This window comes from Muntiacus reevesi, unplaced genomic scaffold, assembly GCF_963930625.1.
Source record: "Muntiacus reevesi unplaced genomic scaffold, mMunRee1.1 SCAFFOLD_138, whole genome shotgun sequence".
In the NCBI taxonomy this organism is placed as follows: domain Eukaryota; kingdom Metazoa; phylum Chordata; class Mammalia; order Artiodactyla; family Cervidae; genus Muntiacus; species Muntiacus reevesi.
In genome coordinates, this window is record NW_027077978.1 from 1 (window position 1) to 24124 (window position 24124).

A 24124-nucleotide genomic window follows, 5' to 3' on the forward strand; every position below is an offset into this window, starting at 1 on the left:
TCTCCCCTACCCTGCTCTTAAGGGGTGAGAATCCTTTTAGTGCACACCCTGTCTCCCTGGTGACTCAGAAAGAATCCAATGCTGGAGACCTGAGTTCTGTCCCTGGATCAGGAACATCCATTGAAAAAGAGATTGACTCCCTTCTCCAGTATGCTTGCCTAGAGAATTCCGTCGACAGAGGAGCCTGGCGTGCTCCAATCCATGGCGCTCAAAGAGTTGGACAGGACTGAGCAGCTAACCCTTTCGCTTACTGAGAAGCATGTTTTAAAGATTCAGAGATTTTTCCCATTTCATCAGATAAATTTGAGTTTGTTTTTTTTTTTTTAAATGATGCTGGGTGAGTTGCATTTACGATATATTTGGTATGAAATTCTTGTGATTGTTTAAAAGGCTTTCTAAAACAAATTTATGATTTTTTAAATTTTGCATTAAGCAATTTTGACTTAGGTATGGCGGCAACATATTAAAAGGACATAAGGCAAAGTATTACCTCGAAACATCTTATTTTTCTCATAAAATTATATGAGAACATCCTGTTTTCTAAAGCAGAAATGACTTAAATGTTTTGATTCTGGAGGGAGAGAGAAAAAAAATAATGGTATGTTTTAATTGTCCACCTAAAGGGTTGAATTCTTTTTTGTTCCAGTAAAAAGCACTTTTAGTAGTCTCTTGCTCATTTTGTCCATCTGGCTCTTTTTGTGATTGTATGTGGTTATAGCCTCTGTGTCTAAACATAATTCCAGTAATTTTCTCTTTCCCTGTATTATTACTTTTTCTCTTATTTATACTATTTTAGTGGAAAATTGCCTGTTAGGATTTTATTTGGAGTGAGGAATTTTAGGTCTTACGTTACTAAATGCTGTCAGATTCCCACCTTTGTCACATGATTTTTAATGTACTGCCTCTTTGTAGGTAGAGCTGCTTCTTAGTGGTATGGTATAAAATAGATAGGGCTTCCCAGGTGGCTCAGTAGTAGAGAAACCGCTTGCCAGCACAGGAGACTGGGGTTCAATCCCTGGGTCAGGAAGATGCCCTGGAGGAGGAAATGACAACCCACACCAGTATTTTTGCCTGGATCATCCCATGGACAGAGGAGCCTGATCGGCTGCAGTCCATGGAGTTGCAAAGAGTCAAACCCAACTGAGCATGCATGCACACAAAACAGATAAGTGATCCCACCTATGAATTTCTCCTTTGTTTCTCATGTACCTTCTCAGTCCTTTTTCAAAAGAGTGAATTACTTCTTCACCTCTTGTCGATTGGTCAGAGGACTAAGGCTTTTAACAGTAGATTAACTTTAGGTCTTACTAAGGAAGTTACATAGTAAGTGTATTTTCATGATATAACTTACACAGGACTTTTATTTTTAGACCATCCTTTTGTTTCTCAATTCTAACAATATCCCTGTAAATTATATTAGAAAAGGTAGTAAATGTCCATTTTACGAATGGTGAAATGAGTTAAAATTCAGGGGCAAAGGTGAAGGCACGACCAAGACTGAAACTGAGACCCGGATCCCCAAATACTAGTCTAGCGCTCACTCTTTTCAGTCATGAAGGTTTTTGAGGGTGATCCCCACCACCCAGGACTCTTGTTTCCTTCCAGATTTATTGTCCCTAGCTGTTGGAGAACAGACGGAGACCTGTGTCACTTGATTTCCCTTGTTAGGGTATCCCTTCCAGTTGCTGAACTACAATATTGTCATGACTAGCCAGTGTTGTAATTTGTCTGCCTTATTTCGTATAGTGGATTTTTACTGCAGAAACATTTTTTTTATGTCCAGATCTATTAAGTATTGCTTGAGTACAGACTCTGTTATACTTTTTAACTCTTAAGAGATAGGTAGAATTTTATTCCATAGAAATTAAACTACAAAGAGGATCTGGGTCTTTGGAACTTCGGTAGTCTGAACATAATTTCTAACATTCTCTAATTCTTCAGGCCAAGGACCTCTTATTACCTGACTATCATCTGTATCTTTCTTTTCTCCCCTTTTCTTTCATGGTAATGTAATTAATAGCAAGGCTGTGCTTCGTTTCTCTTTGACAGTCTCTACTCCTAAAATCATCTGTTTTCTTCAAGTGTCTTTCAGCCTCAATGTGAGCACAGTGGGTCCTGTGATACGTATGCCATAACATGGCCTATTGTATTCATCCTTTTGGATAAATGTAATATAATTTATATTAGCAGTTTTTATCATCTTTCTTTCCAAAAGAGTTGAAGTCTCAATCCAATCCTCTCCCTTGTGTCTGTTTTGTTTAATGACCGCCTTTTTAATGAGGCCTTTTTGGAACTTCATATTTCCCCATGGATAATGTTTAAGACTAGCCTTTTATCAAATGAAAAGTGGTAGACTGCAATACCTAATCTCATTAATCCATTTGGGCTATAAAATTATGTGACTGTTGGGCAAAATCCAGAAATAAATTAATATGACCAATATAAATATATTTCTTATCAATAACTGCATTTCCCAAATCTTGTCTGTAAGACCATTTAAAATATCTCTGAAACCTCAAAAAAATTCTAACCTGATAGAAATCTTACCCACCTGTGAAAAGGCAGGTGTTTTTCAAACACTACTGACGTTCTCTTCTATGTTAACTCTTATTTGTCTTTCATTAAACCCCGGTATTTCGGCTTCTCAGAAAGGCCCTGCCACTCACACAGTGTTGTTTTGGTACTGAAACTGCTACATTAACACAGTTCTTGTTAAATGTCTCTGAGGTTTTATTTCTTTATCCCTTTCTTTGTAACAAGCAGCCACTCTATTTTTTCAGTAGTGAATTTCAAAATCCTTTTTAACCTTATAGGTCCAGGGGTAGCCAAGGATGGCTGCAGCTTCCTATGATCAGTTGTTAAAGCAAGTTGAGGCCCTGAAGATGGAGAACTCAAATCTTTGACAAGAGCTAGAAGATAATTTCAATCATCTTACAAAACTGGAAACTGAGGCATCTAATATGAAGGTATCAAGACTGTGACTTTAAATTGTAGTTTATCCATTTTTATTCCATGTTTCTTCCTGTAAACTTTGGGTTAGACACTTCACTTACTTAGAAGTGTATTTTTTAAGTTAAGCAGTAATCTGTAAACTCTTTCTTGCAAAAGTTAACATTGATATTTTCAGTCCAGATGTTTTTAATTCATCCAGCAAATCATATAAAGAAAATGATTATAAAACCACAGTTGACTAAGTAGTTAGTCCTTAGTTATTTTTAAGCTTAAAAATGAGAGACCAACTTTACCATCACTATAGTGAGGCTGAGCATTCTATGTAATTCACAGAAACTAGCCTCACAGCTGCCAAATTTATCTTAAGGATTAAAACAAAGCATAGTCATCATCCCCAACCCCCTCAGATCTTGTCATCACTTAAGTGCTGCAGTGATAGATCGTCAAGAAATTTGGGGTGACCTAATGAGAAGAGTCCCGAAGTGAAGATTAGTACCTGATTCTATTTCTGGTTTTGCCATAAGCTGAGCTACAGACTGTCGGGTGCCCTTCTGGAATTAAATTGCTTTATTTGAAAAAGTAGTCATTGCACTAACAGAAGATGTCCACGACACTCAAGCCCTGAAATTGGTTTGCTGTATAGCATTGCAAAGCTGTGATAACCTCCATGAAAAGTTATAAAATATTCAGTGTTCACTGGGAAAATATGTTCTTAAATCAAAATAATTGCAGTCAAAACTTTAACTGTTTTAATTTCCAGTTAGGCAGATTTTCCTCTCACTGAATTTAATAGAACTGGAGGTCATCAACAAAACTGTTACCTCCTTCTCTTTTAAAAAAATCCTTCTTGCTACGTGTTTTTTCTGCGCCTTGGCCATTTTACCATCTGGGTTTCTGACCCTCTTCTTCCTGTCTGCTTACTACTCTTATTCCTTATTCATTTATTATTCTCTTCTATTTCTTTTTCCATGCATTTTGAGGTCTCTCTTATTCTTCAAGCTTCTGTGTATTACTGAACTATTGAGCTGCTCCTCTTTTGCCTTTTTATTCACTATCAAAGCAGTTTAGCCTTTTACTCATTTGAACCTTTCTTTCTTTTTCTCTCTCTCTTTCTCTTCTATGCATAAATCTTTTCTACTGTGTTGCCTATTTCTGTGGCAGTAGCAATGACAGATCTCCAAGATACCGATCTCAGATCCTTCATAAAGAAATATTTTTTTCTATAGACTATAAAGAAGCATTTTTTTTTCTCACTGCAAACCATGAAAACAGCTGTGAATCAATTACCTACTAGGTTAAAAAAGCGTAGCTTGATATTTTAACACTGATCAGCATAATGTATCTAAAATTATTGTTCATGACACGTGGTTTTAAAAGTTTAAAGATACAAAATTTAAATTCCCCAGCAAGACTAATGGTTTATCTGCTTCAGAAGTATATTTTGTAGAGAATTCTTCCTAGCACACCTATCTGAATGTCTCTTGTGCAGAATTCTGAGTCCCTTTTTCAAGTTTTTTATTTTTATAAACTACTCGAGCAAATTGAAACTTCATTTTGGTGAAACATTTTAACATACCTTTAGATCTATCTCCATGGATGGAAATGCTGAAATGTGGAATGTCTCTCAGAGTAACACTATAAGGCAGATCCTTAAGTTTCTGCAATGGAATACCAGGTTGGCCTCTTAGGAATGAGGTCATGAATATACATCATGAATATTAGTATTTAAGATATGTCTGAATTCAACCATGAATTGATTACTGCTCAGTGAGTGTTTTTACAGACATCCTTGCAAAGCCATCCACATATTTCTTCAGGATTTAGTGTATGGTATCATAGCAGTTATGCCCTTATACTGAAGTTATTTATGTATCTCCTTTCAAGAAACTTTTTGAAAAAAAAGAAGCAGCAGCAGCTTTATAGTACTAACAGAAAACCATGCTCTGTTTATTTTGTCTTAAAATACTGATGTGTGAATGAAGACACTTGGAAACATTGGAACTTACTACATTGGATTAAAGTTAATCCGAAACAATGGTTATTTTTCAAAAAAATAACTTTTTAGACTTTGTAATACATCATATGATCTTGTATTATGTTTGCTGATCGTTCCTGTGTAATGTGTCCACCCTGTGGATGGCAAGGTGTGTCTCTTTCAACTACATTATTTCAGGATTTCTGAAATTTATACAGTAGTGCCATCTAGTGGCAAAAGAGAATACTGCTTTGTTATTGATTACATGTCATTGATAGTATAAAAATATTCTGTGTGTGTGTGACAGTCAGGGAAATATGTGTACAGCAGTTAAGGAAATGTGAGCATTGACTGTATTTGAGAATATTAAGAAAATGTTTATTTTGTAGTTCTAATGATGGCATTGTGGTTGTGTTTAGGAAGAATCCGTTTTTAAATATACATGTAGAATTTTTTTAGAGAAGAAACAGTATGATGACTGAGATTTGTTTTTCAAATAAATTTGGGTTGAGGGGGAATGGACGAAGTGGTTATAAGCATAGATGAAAGAAGCCCATGAGTTGATAATGTTTGAACTAACATGAGGATACATAGGAGTTCATTACATTATTCTCTACATTTATGGATATACTTGATGCTTCTGTGATTAAAATAAACTGCAGATTTTGTGGGATTTAGAATAAGAATGCAGCAATTATAGCTAAACTTAAGGGAAATTATATAGTATACTTCTTACTCCAGGGCAGGAAGTCAATGTGATTTACTTTAAAATGCTGAGCATCGCAGCATGATAAATATGGTGAAAAATTAAGTTAGTTGCACGGTCGTATCCGACTCTCTGTGACTCCATGGACTGCACCTGTCCCGCTCCTCTGTCCATGGAATTCTTCAGGCAGGAGGACTGGATTGGTTGCCATTTTCTTCTCCAAAATATGGTGAAGTATGAAGCATTTAAATTGAAAGATGGCATGGTGTAGAAAAATATATCTAGGTAAAATATTAACCAACCATTTATATCTCTTGTATTTTAGCAAAATGAAGTATTTATAAATTGTTTTAACTATAAAACCATGTATATGGAGAGTATCTTGTATTTTCAGAGTGTAAGAAAAAAATGAGAAGTAAAAATTCAAATTGGCACAGTTCATAATTTATTTTGAAGATTTAATTACCAAGTATACTTTTATCTAGTAATAAAAAATATCAGTAACTGTGACATAGTGAGGAAAACAGAAGTGGATCAAGTTGAAAACTCCCTTGAAATGACACAGTTACTCATTCATATTTTCTATTCACTTATATGACCACAGTATATTTGTCTGTAATAATTAATTCTCTCATGTTTCTAAAATCTTAACTTTTTAAAAATAATGTTTGATTATATGATTAATTTTTTAAAACCAAACTTCCAGAATTTATAAATACAAATGAATATTCTCTCCTTTAAAATTACATATTTATTTTAAAAACTGTCATTTCTCAAAACATTTTTTGAAATATTTTGTTTGGAATTGCTTTGTAGTTGTGCTGCATCTTTTAAAACCTCTTTGAAATTAAGGACTTCTTTTTAGGCTGTATTCAGTATGCAACCCCAAGCAATTGATCAGCCCTACCGCAGCAATTAGAAAACACTGGATAAAAACAAAAACCATTCTTTTAAAGACATTGGAGAACTGTGAAATCATCAAGAACTATACTAACTAAAATTCCTAAGAGGAAAGAGTCCTTTCTAGATGAGCTGGGATCACCAGTAATTTTCTTCCCCAGGGGTATTTACTGATTCTGTAACACACCGATAATTAATCATTGGCACAGGCATTGAGACTCCACTGGAGGAAGGAAACCGTTGGGCAAAGACGTGGACATGTGCAAAGCATTGACATTTAGCAGGGCTCCAAGTGTATGACTAGTGTCTCACATTCTCTCCAAATGCATGGGGTGTTAGCTGAGTCTTGTTGGGGGGAAGATGCCCGGGAGGACTAGGAAGCAGATCATTAAGAGGCAGTGTCCTGCTAAAGCAGGTCTCAGCCTCAGTGTAAGAGAAGAGATACATTCAGAGAACTCAGCAAACCAAATCAGATGTGAAAGCGAAAGTCGTTCAGTCATGTCCAACCCTTTGCAACCCCATGGACTATCCAGTCCATGGAATTCTCCAGGCCAGAATACTGGAGTGGGTAACCTTTCCCTTCTCCAGGGGATCTTCCCAACCCAGGGATCGAACCCAGGTCTCCCACATTGCAGGCAGATTCTTCACCAACTGAGCTATTAGGGAATCTCATATGAATTTCACTTAAACTGCATCTGCAACCCATTTTCAGTTATTGGTTGAAGGAAATCAGACCCCAGTGGTGGAAAGGGCAAACTCTGTAAGGGAAACTCTAATCTCAAGTCTTTCCTGCTCTTGTATGTATAATGACTGGCATACGGTTAAAAGTTACAAGAAATACAAAGAAATAGGAAAATGACTGATAACCAACAGAACAAATAGTTAATAGAAGCAAATCCCAAGATGATCCACATGTTGTAAGCAAGTAACAGTCAAGGATTTTAACATAATTATTTTAAATGTTTTGATAAAAATGATGGATTAAGTGGATAAAGAGTCAGAAAATCTCAACAGAGAATTGGAACCTATAATTAAGAAGACTCAAACTTAAACCTTGCTGGTAGGAGTATAAAATGGCACAAACACTTTGAAAAACCACTCAGCAGTTTCTTTTAATCACTGTGACTCAGGGTTTAAACCTCCAGATATATATTCAAGAGAAGTGAGTACGTGTGTCCACCTGGAGATAAGTGCAAGAACGTACATAGTAGCATTCTTCACAATAGCCTCCAAACTGGCAACAACCCAAATGCCCATCAAAAGGATAAGGGATGTATCAGTGGAGATCTATTCATACAGTGGACAACTACACAGTATTAAATAACTGATACATACAACAGCATGGATGAGTGTCATAGAGATTTTGATGAGCAAAAACCACGAGACACAAAAGGCTGTATACTGTATAATTTCATTTATATGCAATTCACAAGGAGGCCAACTAACTGATAACAAAAATCAGAGTACTGATTACTTCTGGAGAATGAATACTGATTGATAAGGGGCAAAAGGGAACCTTCTGTGATACTGGAAATGTTTTGTGTCTTCCCTGGGTGGCAATTACATGGATACTTGGATTATATAAGAAATTTAAGATTGGCGTGCTTTTCACATGTATGTTCTGTCTCAGTAAAACAGAAAAGAAATGATCTTAATTTTTATTATGGAATAGACACAAACTGTTCACAAGAAAATAGTAATGTAGTCATGCTGGGTGGTGTCATCTTGAGACAAAGTAACTGGATCTATAAATTAACTGCGTATTTTTGAGATTCATAACTCAGAATTTACAAGAATAATTTAAGAGAACACATTGGAATAAGTAGCTTTTCCAAGATAGATGCTTTGAAATTTTAATTTTCTAAACTTTATAAATTTCCATAATTTTATTTACTTTATGGTTATTGCTTTTATCAATAGACTTCTAGCCATATGCACAGAAACTTAAAACTTACAAGTTATGTATATTCACTATCTTTAAAATTTAGGAAATACAGACAGAAAGAGATCAAGCTCACCCATTTAAAAACATTTTTTTAATGTTGGTAACCTTTGATAATGTGTATATTTTTCTCTCTGCATTTTATGCAAGCATGCATTCAATGGGATCATATTTTGCAGCATGCTTTTTAATTTAATATAGCTATCATTTCATGTCATTAAGTATTTTATAGTATTTTCACAGATGTATAATATGCCGTTGTTCGGCTAATGCCATAAATTTATTTAATCCTTTATTGTTGTACATCGCCTTTTCATTTCTGTTGTTGGTGTTATTTTAATTTTTCCTTCTTTTTAATATGTTTTTTAAAAACCAATAATGTGCCATTAATTTTCAAAAATTAAGTATATGTCCTATGACATATATACTATGACATATAATTTTCAAAAATTAAGTATATGTCCTATGACATATACAGGGATTTCTTTTAATTGTTGCTTTTGAATTCTTAAATGCTTGTACTTTTTCTGAAAACAGTATTTGTTTTGATAATATCTGTTGTTTTAAAATGAGGAAACCAAAAACAAAAATTGCTTGTAATCCCAACTTCTATAGAATACTCACTGTTAACACCTTGATGATAGGCTGTAGAGAAGGATCATCTATAAAGAAAGACCTGATCAGAGCTGTGCTTTAAAAGTCTTATTAATCTGTTAGTTCTATGCAAGGTAGGACCATTTAGGAGATTATTTTAGTAGTTTTGGTGGGGTCAATAGTCAGGATAATGACATAAAAATAGAGAAGAGATGGCTAATAAGAGATATTAAGCCTAGAATGCATACCACTGATAGTTCCTTGAGAAAGGTAGCTGTTGAATTGTGAGCCTGCGAATTGTAAGAAATAGGATAAGATTAAAAGATCTTTGAATTACAAGCTGCAGTGGATGGAAGGAGACCCAGGATCCTGAAAACTGCAGGTAGTTTTCAGTGGTAATTCTCAAACTTTGTGGAAGAGAATTGTGTCCTGATGTTTATAGTAATCTACATTCATTCAAGAAAGACATCCCTGTGCAAATTTATTTCCTATCCCACAGTTGTGATACACTGACACAATTTCTGACTATAAATAACAGTCACCTCCACGTTCCCACATCTACTTGTCTAAGCCTTTTAACTTCCAACATGGTCTTTATTTGAAGGTCAGATCATTAAGGTCACAGGCTATTTCTTATTGTTAACATAGGAATTCTTTTCTTAATGCTTCTAATGTCACTATCAAGGTAAACCACTGACATAGTCTTTACTATATTTACTCTTTTTGACAGATTTTCTTTTCAATCTATTTATGGATCCTTTTTCACATAGAGGAACACTGCCCATAGCTATAGGATTGTAACTGTTCAAATACATTGTTTTGCATTTGGAATCCTACTTGGCCAGCAAAGATTTTGCTGTGAACTAGAGTGGGATGCCTCAGAATATGTAAAATGTAAAAATATGTATAAATTATTGTTAAGGAATATACAGAAAAACTAGTAGAAAGTGAAAGTTTTTGACCTCCTCTGACAAAAATTTGTTGAGAGAAGGCTTTAGATGGGAAAGGAAGCAATGGACCAAAAGTCAGGAGACAGCATACAGTCACTTAACTGCTGAGTATAAATCAATGTAGTAGAATGTATATAAATTTAGTATATAACTGCTTGGTATTTATTGGGGTGTTAAATGTGTTAATTTGCTGTCTTTCATGGCCATGTTGGTACAAGCTTAGTTTTTCTGTCTTCAGCAAATCTTTTGAGTCTCAGTTGGTCTGTCTGAAAAATGAGAGTAATCCACCTTGTTATGTTATTTCAGAAGTTACAAATATCTTAACTATTCCGTGTATACTGTATGGAGACTATTTGTAATCACCATCACCACAAAGTATCACTGTTGTTGTTGGGCTGTAATTTATTATTTATAATTAGTAATAGGTAATATATGTAAAGTACTTTGCATTTTATATGTTTTCAGATAGATCTGAAATAACTTTTTTCCCCCAGCAGACCTAAATGCCAAGAAAGTTAAAATCATATCTTCAAAAAGTCATTTAGAATTTCGTCATATTGAGATACTGTGTTCTTTTTTACAGGAAGTACTTAAACAACTACAAGGAAGTATTGAAGATGAAGCTATGGCTTCTTCTGGACAGATTGATTTATTACAGCGTCTTAAAGGTAAATTTTTAAAAAGTGTTTTAAAGTAATTTTTTTAAGCTCCAGTTGTCAGCTTTAGGTGTGTGTGTCCAAATACAGCTTCTCTTGATTAGAATGTTGGTGTTGGATTTTCTTAGCCTCATGCATTAGGATGTAATTTTTAAAGTACAAATACGTAAAAAGTCTATTTGCTTGTCATTTTTTCAGTTATAACATTTAACTGCCTTTAAATAAACTATTTTAGATACCTTTCTTGACAATTTTCAGCTCTTTCTAAAACGCATTGCTCTTTTGCCAGTCATTAAGTAGGCCTTTATTAAGCTTTATGCTATAGACTGGACCCATTGCTTCATTTGAAGGAGTCAGTGCCCTTCTTTGTTCCATTCAGAATAGAAGTGCTTTATCTTTGCACTTATATACACACAACACTGATTTTAAGCCATTTTAAATAGAATTTTAAAAGAATGTCTTTCTTGTTTTATCACTTAAAAATTCAAATGTCAAATCAGTAAGTTTTAATTGTAATTGAAGATGGGCAGAGAAATTACTTTTGGATCCCCAAATATATTATTACTTAGTAGGAATCTAAGAAAGCACATTCTGTCTAATTTTTCTTTAACATACTTTTTCCCCACCAGACTGACTCAAGCTATCTTGGAGGGAAAGTTTAGCTATTCTGTTCATAAATAATTGTTCATTCACTCATATACATTTGTGGCTTTCTCTGATAGAAATCTATAGTTGCAGGCCTCTAAACCAAAAGGTGAACACTTTTTATTTTTTAATGACCCAATATTTGTGTATATTGCAAGATGGTCACCACCACAAATGTACCCTTTTATAAGTGCTTTGACCTGGTGTTTTTTTTTTTTTTTTTTTTTTTTCAGGACGTTTCTGTTTTAGAACCAGTAGTCAGTGAATTTTTCTGGTCATCAGCATTTGAGATAAGGATTTCTTCTGTCCCTGTATAGATCTGCTGCTCAATAACTGCAATAATTTAGTACTCCTGCATACTTTATGTGATATATATATAATGTATTTCAATTATAAAATGGTTTAAAATTTGAGGGCTAAATGTGAACCTAAGGTTTCATTATTAAAAGATAATATAATACATTAGCAATATTTTAGATCACTTAAAGCAGTTGTTTTATTAAAAACTTGTCTGTATTTTATTTAGAACTTAACTTAGATAGCAGTAATTTCCCTGGAGTGAAACTACGGTCCAAAAATGTCCCTCCATTCTTACGGAAGCCGAGAAGGATCTGTATCTAGTCGCTCAGGAGAGTGCAGTCCCGTTCCTATGGGTTCATTTCCATGAAGAGGGTTTGTAAATGGAAGCAGAGAAAATACCGGTTATTTAGAAGAACTTGAAAAAGAGAGGTAACATTTCTTCATTAAGTAGTAAACTTTTATGCTCCAATTTTTGCTAGATTTTGTCGTTTTGTGGCAATACAGAATAGGAGTTATGAAGCGTGTGTTGGAGGATCACAAGCAGCACTTAGAGAGCATTTTCCATTCATTGTCTCAGAGTGATGAATTACTGGGCGTCCTTACCTTACACCTGAAAACGTGAAGGAGGCAGCTTCTTGGGACTCCAGTGCTCAGATGCTCTGTACAGTGAATAATGTACGAATAGTATGCATAATCACAGTGGCTAAAATATGTAATGCGTTTTGATTGACTTTTTGGTTATCTTTTCAAATGAATTAAATGACTACCAGATTTAGTATAAGGTGACTGGTTTCCATTATTAAAGACCTATTTCAAGGAGTCACAAATGAAGCAATTTATCAGTTTTGGTTTCTTAAAAAAATGTTGCCTGATAGAGAATCAGTTCTCCTTTCTAAGAGCTAGTGTGTTAATTCTTTTCTTCTTGAAGTTAAAATCATCACACTACAAGTATCAGAATATATAGTTACCAAGCACTTGGTCAAGTATTTTTGTACGTCCTATGAGATTATAAATTCCTTTTGCATGATTAATACCATATTATATTGATATTCCTAAAAGTTCTATTAGACTTTCAAGAAATACTCAAATGTATAAATGTTAATTTGCATAAATGTCCAAATGTATAAATTCTCTGGGATCTTGGTCAAGTCTTTAAATTTTTGTGTCATTTCCTTCTGTAAAATAGGAATATGGTTCTACCTTGTGGAGTTATGAACAATGGATATTAACATATGGAAAATACCCAGCATATCTCATTGAGAGGCAAAAGACCTTTTACTACTTTCTCTCTGGTTTTAGATGTGTACATCTCTAAAAATAACAATAATCATGGGCCAGAAATAGTGTTAAGCTTTCTTTAATCTCTTGAGTTTCAGTGAATCTCTGTTTCATATCTTGAACCAGGACTCTTTCTGAGAGTCTAGGAAACAGTGTCCTGAAAAACCAGAAGCTAATTGGAGTGTACATTCTTCCATCGCTTTGTCCCCTTTGAACTCTGTCAAGAGGCATGTGAGCATGCCAGTTTTCCTAAGAACTTACTTTGCTTTATGTGATAAAGGCCTAATTTTATTCACAAAGAGTGTGTGTGTATGTAGTTGTCAATACCCTGTGTCCTCCTGGCTCCCACCGTTGTTTGAAGGTAGATTTAGCCCTTGTTTATGGGACAAAATCTGTGTTTTGCTCTTGTACTTGAATGATAGTTTGGCTAGGTCTAGGCTCAAACTCATTTTCCTTCTTTATAATCAGTGTCACTGATGAGAAATTGCATATCAGTCTTAATTCACGTTCCTTTGCAGGAAGTCATTTTTCTGAAGTTTTTAGAGTACCTTGATATGTGTTTTCTTGATTCATCATACTGGATACTACTCACTGTGCCCTTTTGATCTGGAAATTTATTTTCTTCAACTTTTGAAAATTCTGTTATTTCTTTGATGATTTTACCCCCTCTGTTTTTCTGTTCTTTCTTTCTAGACATCCCTTAAGTCAGAGAACTATCTCTGTATCTTTTTTTCCTTGTTCTCTGTATTACCTATAGATACAGTAAGTTTAAGTGACGTAAGTGTTAGAAAACACTCAAGCCAGAACTCAAGCCCAGATGCATACCCTTTTTTTTTTCTTAATTTATTTTTGTTTTTGACTGTGTTGGGTATTCCTTGCTGCACAGGTGCTTTCTCTAGTTGCAGAGAATGGGGTCTTGTTCTGCCACATGGGCTCTAGGGAGCACAGGCTTCAGTGGTTGTGACGCGTGGGCTTAGTTACCCTCTGGGCATGTGGGATCTTCCAGGACCAGGGGTCAGACCTGAGTCCCTGCGCTGGCAGGAGGATTCTTAACCGCTCTGCAGCCAGGGAAGCTCCATGACCTTTTTGAACCTCAGTTTTCCAGTTAAAAGATGTTGTGAGGATGAAATTAGATATTTTTTAAAAACTCCTTAGTACTTTTGTCTGATACACCCAAATAGTTATTGTCACATTAGCCAGTAATACTTTTTAACAAATATTTAAATGCCTGATACATGTGCCATGTTCTTCTAGATGATCCTGAGTTAGCTAGAGGACTAAGAAGACATGAAATTTATGTCAGATCAGTGTATTTATCTTCCTTGGTTCTTGTCTCATTGCAGCAAAAATTTGGAGCAATGGACCAAAAGGTATAGAACATCAGGCAAGTTACAGCTCAGTTCAGCTCAAGCGGACAGACCTTTTATTAGTAAGATACTCCCAAAGGAGCCCTCCTCATCTTCCCTTGGTCCTCTTTTATGTGTCCAGTCTCCTCCTTTTGGACATGCCTGGTGCAGAGTAGGGCTTGTACCCGCCACCAATCAATGAGAGGAATGCAAATGGTCAAACATTCAAGGCCAATTGACAGTTTCAAGTTATATAACAGCAGGCTGTGTTGTTTATGCCTTCCCATGTGTCTTCGCCTAATGCCATCTTATAATTAGATGTAGAATATTCATGAGCCCTTAATGGTCCCCTAACTGCCTAAAGTTACTTGGAGAAGTCCCTATGGTGGTTTTCTGTCCACTGTGTGCCCAGGGCCCATGTGTTGAAAAGTCTCTGTGGTTATTTTGTAGCATCTGTGAGCTCTCATGGGTGTGTCTGGGATGGAGGTCAGAGATCAGTTTGCATCCCTTTCAGCCAGGCCTCCCCTTGTTTCTGTCTAACTTCCTAGCTAACATTTACATTTTAAAGAAGACTGTTGACAGTCACTAAATACACCTTCAATATGCTAAACAACAAAGACCCACCAGCTTCTGAGTCTGTGCCTTGTTTCAGTTTTGAGCCTTAAATACAGTGATTTGAGTTATAAGATCAGTTCCTATCAGTTAGCCACTTGTTACCATGTTGGCTCTTGACTTTGGCTTCCCAAGAGTATTTTGCCAGAGTTCAGTCTTAAAACTTGATAGCAACAACTTGGCCCTATTCTCCTTAACGTTTTTCTCACTCCAGTACCATCACTAAAATTAGCTTATTCATTTGAGCACTTTTAGCACCAGATCTTGATTAATTGATTAAATAGGCCAATTTATTGAAGATTAATCAGAAGAAATAGCATCTCCCTCTGTCCCTTGTTCCCTTGCCTTGGTCCTGGTGGGTCCTGCAGGTGCTCACCAGGGATCATTAAAAAAATAGGATCAGATCTCATGTTTTTGCTAGTGGTAATACCCAGCCTGTGGAAGGGGTTCAGGATTTCTGCACTGCTTTCTCCTGCTCCTGTTGTCAAAAATGGAAGGGAGAGGGCAGCTTCTCATTGGTCAGCACCTCTGCCCCAGGTTGGCACATCGTAACCAGGAGCTGGCTTCTTCCCATGAATTCCCCCACTACTGAGGTTGCCGCAGCAAAAAGTGAAGGCTTATTCTTATTTTTTAAGTTGCTTCTCAGTAAAGAATGGAAAGTTTAGCAAGAGTAGAACCTTCCACATACATGCATACTTATTCATCAAGAAAATACAATCAAATAGAATTTTAAAGTATTAATAACAGAGTCAGAGTGGGGAATGACTCGGTAAGAGTGAAGCCCAGAAGCTGTAATAAAAAATATCCTCATATTCAAGTGATTCACTGAGAAAATATATTTATAGCTGACAGAGTACTATCATTCTTAATACAGAAGAGGTCCTATAAATAAGAAAAAGTCACAGAAAAGGAAATAAAAATGGGTTTTAAACTTGGAAAAATGCTTACACTTACCTATACTAAAAGAAATCAAATTAAAACCATAGTGAAAAAAAAAACAACAACAACAAACAAACCCATAGTGATAGGGAATTCCCTTTTGGTCCAGTGGTTAGGACTCCGCACTTCTAATGCCATGAGCTGGGGTTCCATCCATGGTCTGGAAACTAAGATCCCACAAGCTGTGCAGTGTGGCTGAAAACAAGGAAGTCCATAATGATATACCATTTTTTAAACCCTAGAAATGTAAAAGAATCTAAAAGGTTTGATGAAGCATTTATATTGTCAAAGGTGGCAGAAGCATAAATTGGTACAATATCTAGTAAGGACAGTAAGTTAAAAGTTTACATATCCTAGGAATTTGTCATCTACACATGCTTGCATATTTGTACAATGAAGTTATATATAAGTATATTCAATGAAGCACTGTTTATAATAGCAAAAGATTAGAAAGACCCTAAATGCCCTCTAACATAGAACCAGTTATTATTTATTCTTTTATGGATTCATAAATATCTTTGCAGCTAGCAAAAAACCACATAGGACCTTTTTATATTCTGGTACAAGAATGATCTCCAAGATAGACTTTTAAGTGGTAAAAAGTTATAAGACAGCACAGATAATAATATGCTATTATTTATGTTTTAAAATGTACATGTACATATGTACACATATATTCTTTCATTTTTATAGAATGTCTCTGGAAATAAATATAAGAGAATAATAGTGGTCGCTTAGGGAAGGAGTCACAAAAAAGGACATAGATCATATATACTTCTTGTACCTACTGATTTTTTCCTCTTAACCCTTTATTTTGCATTTATGTTTATATTGATCAGATACGGAGTATTGATATAGAATATTGATATAGGTTGTTATTGAGGACATCATCGATTGGGTTGTCAGAAATTATGTAACAAGTTCATCTTCAGATTTCAAGCCTAAGAAAATGTCTCTCTCCCTCAGAACAACCTCCTGTTACCACACAGTGATAATATATTTCTTATTTTGACTAATAAGAAGCTGAAAGCTACGTGCAATAGTTCCCTATACTCTAAATTTATTTTTTGCATAATTACTGCTTTTCTTTGCTCCTCTATTATACTTTTTATTCTTATATTTGAGTTTTATTAAATCTATACTTTTAACTGTATACCAACATCAAATTCGCAGACTCTAAATGTGAAGAAAGCATTTGGTTGAAATGTAAATATTCTAGTAAGAATGGTTGCCATCTTATTTAGCTGAAAAAGTTTAAAACTTTTAATATTCAAATTTTAATGACTGTAATCTAAGTCCCACCTTCAGAAATCTAAAATTAGTAAAATTCTCACTTATTTATTATATTACTTTAAATAGAAAACATTACAGTTATAGCTTATGAGAGTTGCTGTTATGTGCTCCATATTAGCATTGTGTAAACTTAACTTTTTTTTGAAAAACAGATCATTGCTTCTTGCTGACCTTGACAAAGAAGAAAAGGAAAAAGACTGGTATTATGCTCAACTTCAGAATCTCACTAAAAGAACAGATAGCCTTCCTTTAACTGAAAATGTAAGTAACTTGACAAAATAACTTATTTTTATATCTGAAAGTGTATATAAGTTTATAACTATATAGTTATTTGTAAACTGTAATATGTTTTATCCAACTTCAACATAAATATATAGTCAATGAATTTTGTATGTAGAGATGATAAAACTAAAAGATTCAGGATTCAACTAGGTGTTTTATTATTTGACGTGTTGAATTACCAAAGATACTCTGTAGAAATGTTTATTACCGTCTGTCTGTTTTTTGAACTATATTACAGGACTTGTGCCAGATGGTTTTTGCAGTGAAGGTATCTTTGAGATAACCTGAGTCCTATTCTAGTTATTGTAAATGACAGTAGCTGTTGGCACAGATGTTAGAGCTTTTTGCAAGCACTAAAAGTTGTTTGTTTTGCTAATATAACTATGTAAAAAATAACTTAATTCCGTCAGCCTCTCCCTCCCCACCCAAGCTCTCCAAGTCAACTGTTCTATTCATGGGGTGACACGTATAAGAACATTTCTGAAATACATTAATAATTTTAAATAAGACTTTATTTTAACTGTTACCCATAAATTTTAAAACAATTTTTTAGAAATAGGCCAGTTAAAATTAATCTTCCACTCTTAGCTTAGATTTTTCATTTTCTAATAGTTTTGAGAGGACATTATAAAAGAAAAAGTAACAATGAAGGAAAAACCTTTTCCAGAACACGCAGTTAATCACATTCCTGCGTGGGTGGGCATTGTCTGGCGGGAGCTAGAACTAGAAACTTCAGTGGTCAGCCTCCTGAGCACAAACTTATCCAGGTTGTGAGAGGGAAAGAATCTCCCTTCCTGACAATGTCGTTAACATCATTTTGGGAGCTAAGGAGACACCACAAGTGAAAGAACAGTTCATAGAGAGTGTGGACGTATGAGGATTAGGAACTCAGTAGGGTTTGGAGGGATCGTTGCTCTTAATATTAAAGCACTGTTTTGCTTAACATTCACTTTGGTAATTAAAATGTACAGTATTTAGAGTCTAGCTGTCTGCATGCAGTTGTGTATGAAACAGTTCAAGAGCAATTGGTTAATACCTGAAACAAAGATCAGTTGTCAGCTCATTCCCATATTAATTTACCATATAGTCAGTCACATTTATTTAAGAGGATATGTAAGACATTATAGACCATTAGGCAACATTAGCAAATGTAAATTGCTTATATTTCATAAATATTTTTAAATTCACAAAATTTTTATTTTATATTGGGAAGGCAGGTTAAGAATGCTTTCATATAGAAATACTTATCAGGTTACCAGGCATTGCTTAAAACATCAAATATAAACCACGTTATTGTAATATAATGTGTCATCTTCAACCTTTTGCGCAAGGGATTTTTGGAAGTGGAGGACAAATAAGTGTAGTTATAACATGACTCACAGCATGGAGACTATTTCAACTGTGTTGCAACACATAATGTGGATATGCCTATAGGAACGCATCCTGCATATGTCGTCTGTATATTGCAAGGGGAAAGGGTGAAAGCTTCTCTAACTTAACCTGACAACACATTTTGGGATTCTTAGGCCTACAGAATGCTATTCTGAGTCAGACATTTCTGATCAGGGATCAGACCTTCACCCTTGACAGTGAGTGTGTGGAGTCCTAACCCCTGGACCTCCAGGGAATTGCCCACATGCAGCTTTTTATTGGACTTACAGAGCATGAAGAATCTACAGCACTTCCTTATTCCCTTCGTGGTCTGTTATAACTGTCACTCATTATTTTGTCCAGCTGTTCTTTTAGCCTTGGAGCATGTCTTTGTAAGTTTCTTTGCCTTCTCCTTTTTTCATTTTTTATACCTAGCAGTTACCACAACATCTGGAATTGTAGTTAAGAGGGCTAATAAAGTTTTGAATGCACTAACACCCACTCCATGAAGAAGTACTTTTTTTGGTTTGTTTCAACTTTGGTTCATATTTATATTTTTACCAAAAAGTTTGTGTTATCTTGCAACTTATTTTTATATAAAAGCTTTTCTTTATTCTGTCTTCTTTATTTTACATGTGGGAAAGTTCTCTCTATTTAGTCTCCATGTACATAAGAATCCTGAAGTGAGGTATAAACTTAAGGATGATGGACCTGATCCTTGATTTTTCTATTTTGTCCACATTAATATTCTAATTTTTAACAGTTCAAAGTAGTGCTTCTTCAGGGCAGAAGAATTGTAAGGTAACTGAAAATAGGCTTACCTTAACTAGATAAATATATATATTTTAAAGAGCTAGTACAATTTAATTAAAACTATTTGTGACTGTGGGGCAGTAAAAGTGTTTCAACTCTTCACTTCACATCAGAAAGCCAGGCTGAGCCTAGCAGTGATCATCAAGTTTTAGGACTTCTTAGAGTAAAAAATAACTTTCTTATGATAACTTATGTATTTGTTTATTCATTTTCTTTATGGATACTTATATGCTTTTTTATTTTTACTGATAAACACAAGATATTAACATTTCCATTTTACTTGTGGTTTTAGTTTTCCTTACAAACAGATATGACCAGAAGGCAGTTGGAATACGAGGCAAGGCAAATCAGAGTTGCAATGGAAGAACAACTAGGTAGTTGCCAGGATATGGAAAAACGAGCACAGGTAACATATTTATTATTAAACTATGAAACAGTAGTAGCTAGATTTCTATGAAGAATCTAATGAATTACAGCTCTGTTAACTTTGGTCAAGTTTTATTCTTAAAGATTTTTTAAAGTCTATCTTTACTTTGGCACTAGTTCAAAATAAGAATAGTTTACTATGGCTGCTGGGAAGCATAACCAGTATTCACATAATTCTGCCTTCATATTTCAATTCTCGGATACTGTTCTGCTATGCCTTGGAATTATAAGAGGGAAGAAGAATTCAATTCTGGTCATCTTATTAGTTGCTAGCTAACTTCAGTTATCCTTTGAGATTTTTACTTCTGTGTTTGTGTAATGAAAAAAGGAAAGTCTCATTCGAGGAGAGAAACATATAAAAAGAACCTTGGGAAGAGAAACAAATTGAATGGAGAACATTCTCATGTTTCTACCCTCAACTATGTAAAGAAAGAATATTGGCATAAGAAAGGATTTCTTAAGACATTAGACTAATTATAAAGACTGGTAAAATTCTACTATTTTAAAATTAAGAATTTATCTTATATTAGGTACCTTAAAGAAAATGAAAAGGGGAAAAAGCATGTTTGGGAATTCCCTGTCTGTCCATTTGTTTGGACTCAGTGCTGTTACTGCCAGGCCCTGAGTTCAGTCTGTGGTCAGAGAACTAAGATCCCGCAAGCCAAAATGGCACGGCCAAAAGAAGAAAATAAAAAGGTGAAAAGATAAGTTACATATTGGGAGAAGGTATTTATCACCATATAAGTGGTATGGAATCAAGAATATATAATGAATTTCCAAAGATACTTTAAATTATATGATACAATTAATACAGATTTAGTATTTGTAACAGTTGGTGTTTTCATGAAATTATTTTAAAATACCAGGCAGATTTTGTTTGTTGATAGAAAAACTATGAGAAATTTTACTCTGGTTTATATGAATTTACGTTTTTAGAATGTGAATTTATGGAATACTGTATACATGTTTTTCTATATCTGTTAATGTGTTTGCTTTTAGAGGTTCTTAAGAAATGAGATGTTGATATGAAAATGTCTGTATTAATGTATAAATATAAATAAGTATATTCCAGACAGCTTACTCTAGAACAGGTTAACCTGAGTTCTTTCTTGGCCATTTTGTCCAGATATGTGCAGATGTATTCATTTTAATTTTGTTCTGGAATATAGTGTTCTTTTGCTAGTTAATATTCTAAGGAATTTTTAGTCCATATTTTACAAATACAGCAAACATTCATTTATTCTGGAAATATATTAAGCTTAGGGCTAAAGAGATATTGTACACAAAGCAAAAATGGAAGTATTTGCAGTACATATGAGGAGTTACTATCCCTAATATACAGGGAGCACCTACAAATCAATTGAAAACAAGACAACCAAAGAGGAAAATAATCAGAAGGTATGAGTAGTCCCATCACAAAAGTACAAGTGGTTAATAAATCATTGTTAAAATATACTTAAACGTCACTAGTTATCAGGGAAAAGTAACATACAATAATGTTGTTTTTTGTTTGTGGTGGTGGTTTCTTGTTTGGTTGGTTAATTTTCTGCCTATCAGGCTGGCAAAAGCTTTAAAGTTTAGTGTCATGTAATACTGGTGAGATTTTGAGAGATTGTAATATGAAGCATCGTTGTCTGCCTGTTGTAAGAATAAACTGGTACAGTCCTGAAGGACTCTGTAGCACTACCTGTCAAAGTTAAAATGTTTGTACCCTCTGACATAGTAATTCTGTAAGACTCTCAGAATATGTCCTCCAGGAATGTCGAGTTAAAGCAGCAAGAATATAAGTATGGATTTTATGCTATTCATCACAACACTGTAAGACAGAGAGAGAGAGACGATTGCAGTGTCCACCATTTGGGTAGTTATTAAATTATTACATTAGTAGTATGCAACTCTTACAAACACTAATAATTAGGTAATGGGAATAATGAAAATAATTGTCCATAGTAATTCTCTCCCTCATAACTCTGCTTGAGTGACTCAGCACGTAAGACTAGAATGGTCAGCTAACGAACATGAAAGTGAATTCCAAGAAGGCCTGAGGCCATGAGAAAAAAATGTGTTACCTCCTTTGCAAGGAAAAGATGGATAAAAATTCCAAGTAAAATAAAAATAGAGTGAAAGTTTTTTTTAAAAACAATCATGTACCAGAAACAGAAGCCAACATTATATTAGATTGAGAAAATAGAGAAATAATTAGATTATTACCTTTGCAGTCATTAACATGGTTTGCCGCTTGCTCTCATCACTATTACTTAACTTTGTTTGGAGGTTCCACTAATTCAGGTAGAAAGAAAACAAATTGTTTAACTACTGCACTATTTTCCAACTAGAAGGGAAGAGAGCAAATAATTGTCATTTGTAAACTACATTGTTGTCTACCTAGAAAAACCATGGTGAAGAGCCAAAAAGTTTTTCAGCTAATGAGAGAACTCAGTAGGGTGGCTGGAGTTAAGATACATTAGGGTTTCTCTATTAGCAATGACTACCATTTGGAAATGGAAATTGGGTAGAATGATCTCTTCATAATGACAGGAAATTTTAAAATACCAAACACAGACCACATGAAGAAAAATATAAAATTGCTAAAGGACACACTATGGGGCCCTAGAAGTAGAAAAGCCTGTGTGGCTCTCTGCATTGTATTTGTGTTATCTGGTTGCAGCGATGCCAGGGATATCACAGAAGAGGGGCCAACTAAGATTGTAAGGTCCTGCAGGGTATGGAGGAGTGAAGTGAGTAGTCAGACCACTCTTGCTGTCTGTACATCCTGTGAGTGCCTGCTTCCCCTGCACCCTGCATACAAGCCTGACCTTCCCACACACTTGCCCCTGGCCCCAGCTATTGTCTGTGCTGATCACTGGGGCAGTGAAGGGCATTCCCCCTCTGTGGCTTTCCCTGGTAACTGATGAGCCAGCCTGACATCACTGTGTAACTGGCACTCTCCCCTTCCACCCAAGAGGGAAGCCTGCTGCGTGTCCTGCCTGCCATCCGTCACACATGGTAGGGTATCACTCCAGGACTTTGTTTCAGGTGTGTAAGATCCCCCTTCCATTAAACCACTGATGTCTCTGTTGCTAAAAATAAATAAGATCCCTGGGTGAGAAGATTTTAATATCCTAATAATGTCTTTCTTTAAAAAGTTGATATAGAAATATAATATGATTCTAGTCATAATCTTAATTTTTTTAGAGCCCGGAAAAATGATTTTTAAGTTTGTAAAGTAAGAATTTCCAAAAGTATTTAAGAAAATTATAGTGAGTGAGGATTTACCTTACCATTTGGTAAAATTTGCTGTAAAGGTGTTGCAGTAATCACAGTATGATATTAATAGCACAGGAATAGACATAGGCAAATAGAACAGAATAGAGACTAGAAAAAGATGTAAGAAAATCTGGAATCTTTTAATGATAGAAGTTGCAAGTTTGGGGGGGGGGGAATGGTAAATAACTCAGTGAGAACATAGATGATAACTGGGAACCTTTCTGGTGGTGGTTGTTTTTTAGTCACTAAGTCGTGTCCGATTCTTTCGTGACCCTGTGAACTGTAGGCCGTCAGCCTTCTCTGTCCATGGGATTTCTCAGGCAAGAATACTGGAATGGGTCGCCATTTCCTTCTCCAGGGGATCTTCCTGACCCAGGGATTGAACCCACATCTCCTTCATTGGCAGGCAGATTCTTTACCACTGAGCCACCAAGGAAGCCCTATCTAGTAGTAGAGAAATTAAATTAGATCCCTACCTCACATCTTGTACATGAAGAGTTACAGGTGAGTTAAATATCTAAATGTAAAAAATAAAATTAATAGAAGAAAATATAGGACAAGAGAGATCTTAATTAAGAATGGAAACTCAAAAGCAATAGGAGGGGACAGGATTTATTTTGTAAAATTTTAAAGCATTCATCCTGCAGGAAAAAAAAATACGGGAAACTATTTGTGACACATCAAGGGGGAAAGGTTTAATATCCCTGTACTGTAAGAATTCTACAAACTAAGAAGAAAAAGACAACTTTTTATATGGGCAGAGGATGTAATCATTCAGTTTATTGAAAAGAAAATGCAGATGACCAATAAAACACATACAAATGACTGTGGAACAGTTTTGGGGAAATTGAAACAAAATCCACTCTTGCCCATGCCT

The 24124-nt window shown here is 35.0% G+C and overlaps 2 long non-coding RNA genes across 2 annotated transcripts in view; both read left to right on the forward strand.

Annotated features, from left to right (window-relative positions):
- The first annotated feature begins 10600 nt into the window (after positions 1-10600).
- Positions 10601-17342, forward strand: LOC136155299 (uncharacterized). Its single transcript, XR_010660761.1, has 3 exons — positions 10601-10687; positions 11847-12049; positions 17241-17342. It is a non-coding gene; the product is annotated as an uncharacterized lncRNA (long non-coding RNA).
- Positions 17343-19880: 2538 nt separating this feature from the next.
- LOC136155304 (uncharacterized) overlaps positions 19881-24124 on the forward strand; it is a 33166-nt gene continuing 28922 nt past the window's right edge. The window contains exon 1 of the long non-coding RNA XR_010660766.1: positions 19881-19960. This is a non-coding gene — a long non-coding RNA (uncharacterized lncRNA). The remainder of the gene's footprint in view (positions 19961-24124) is intronic.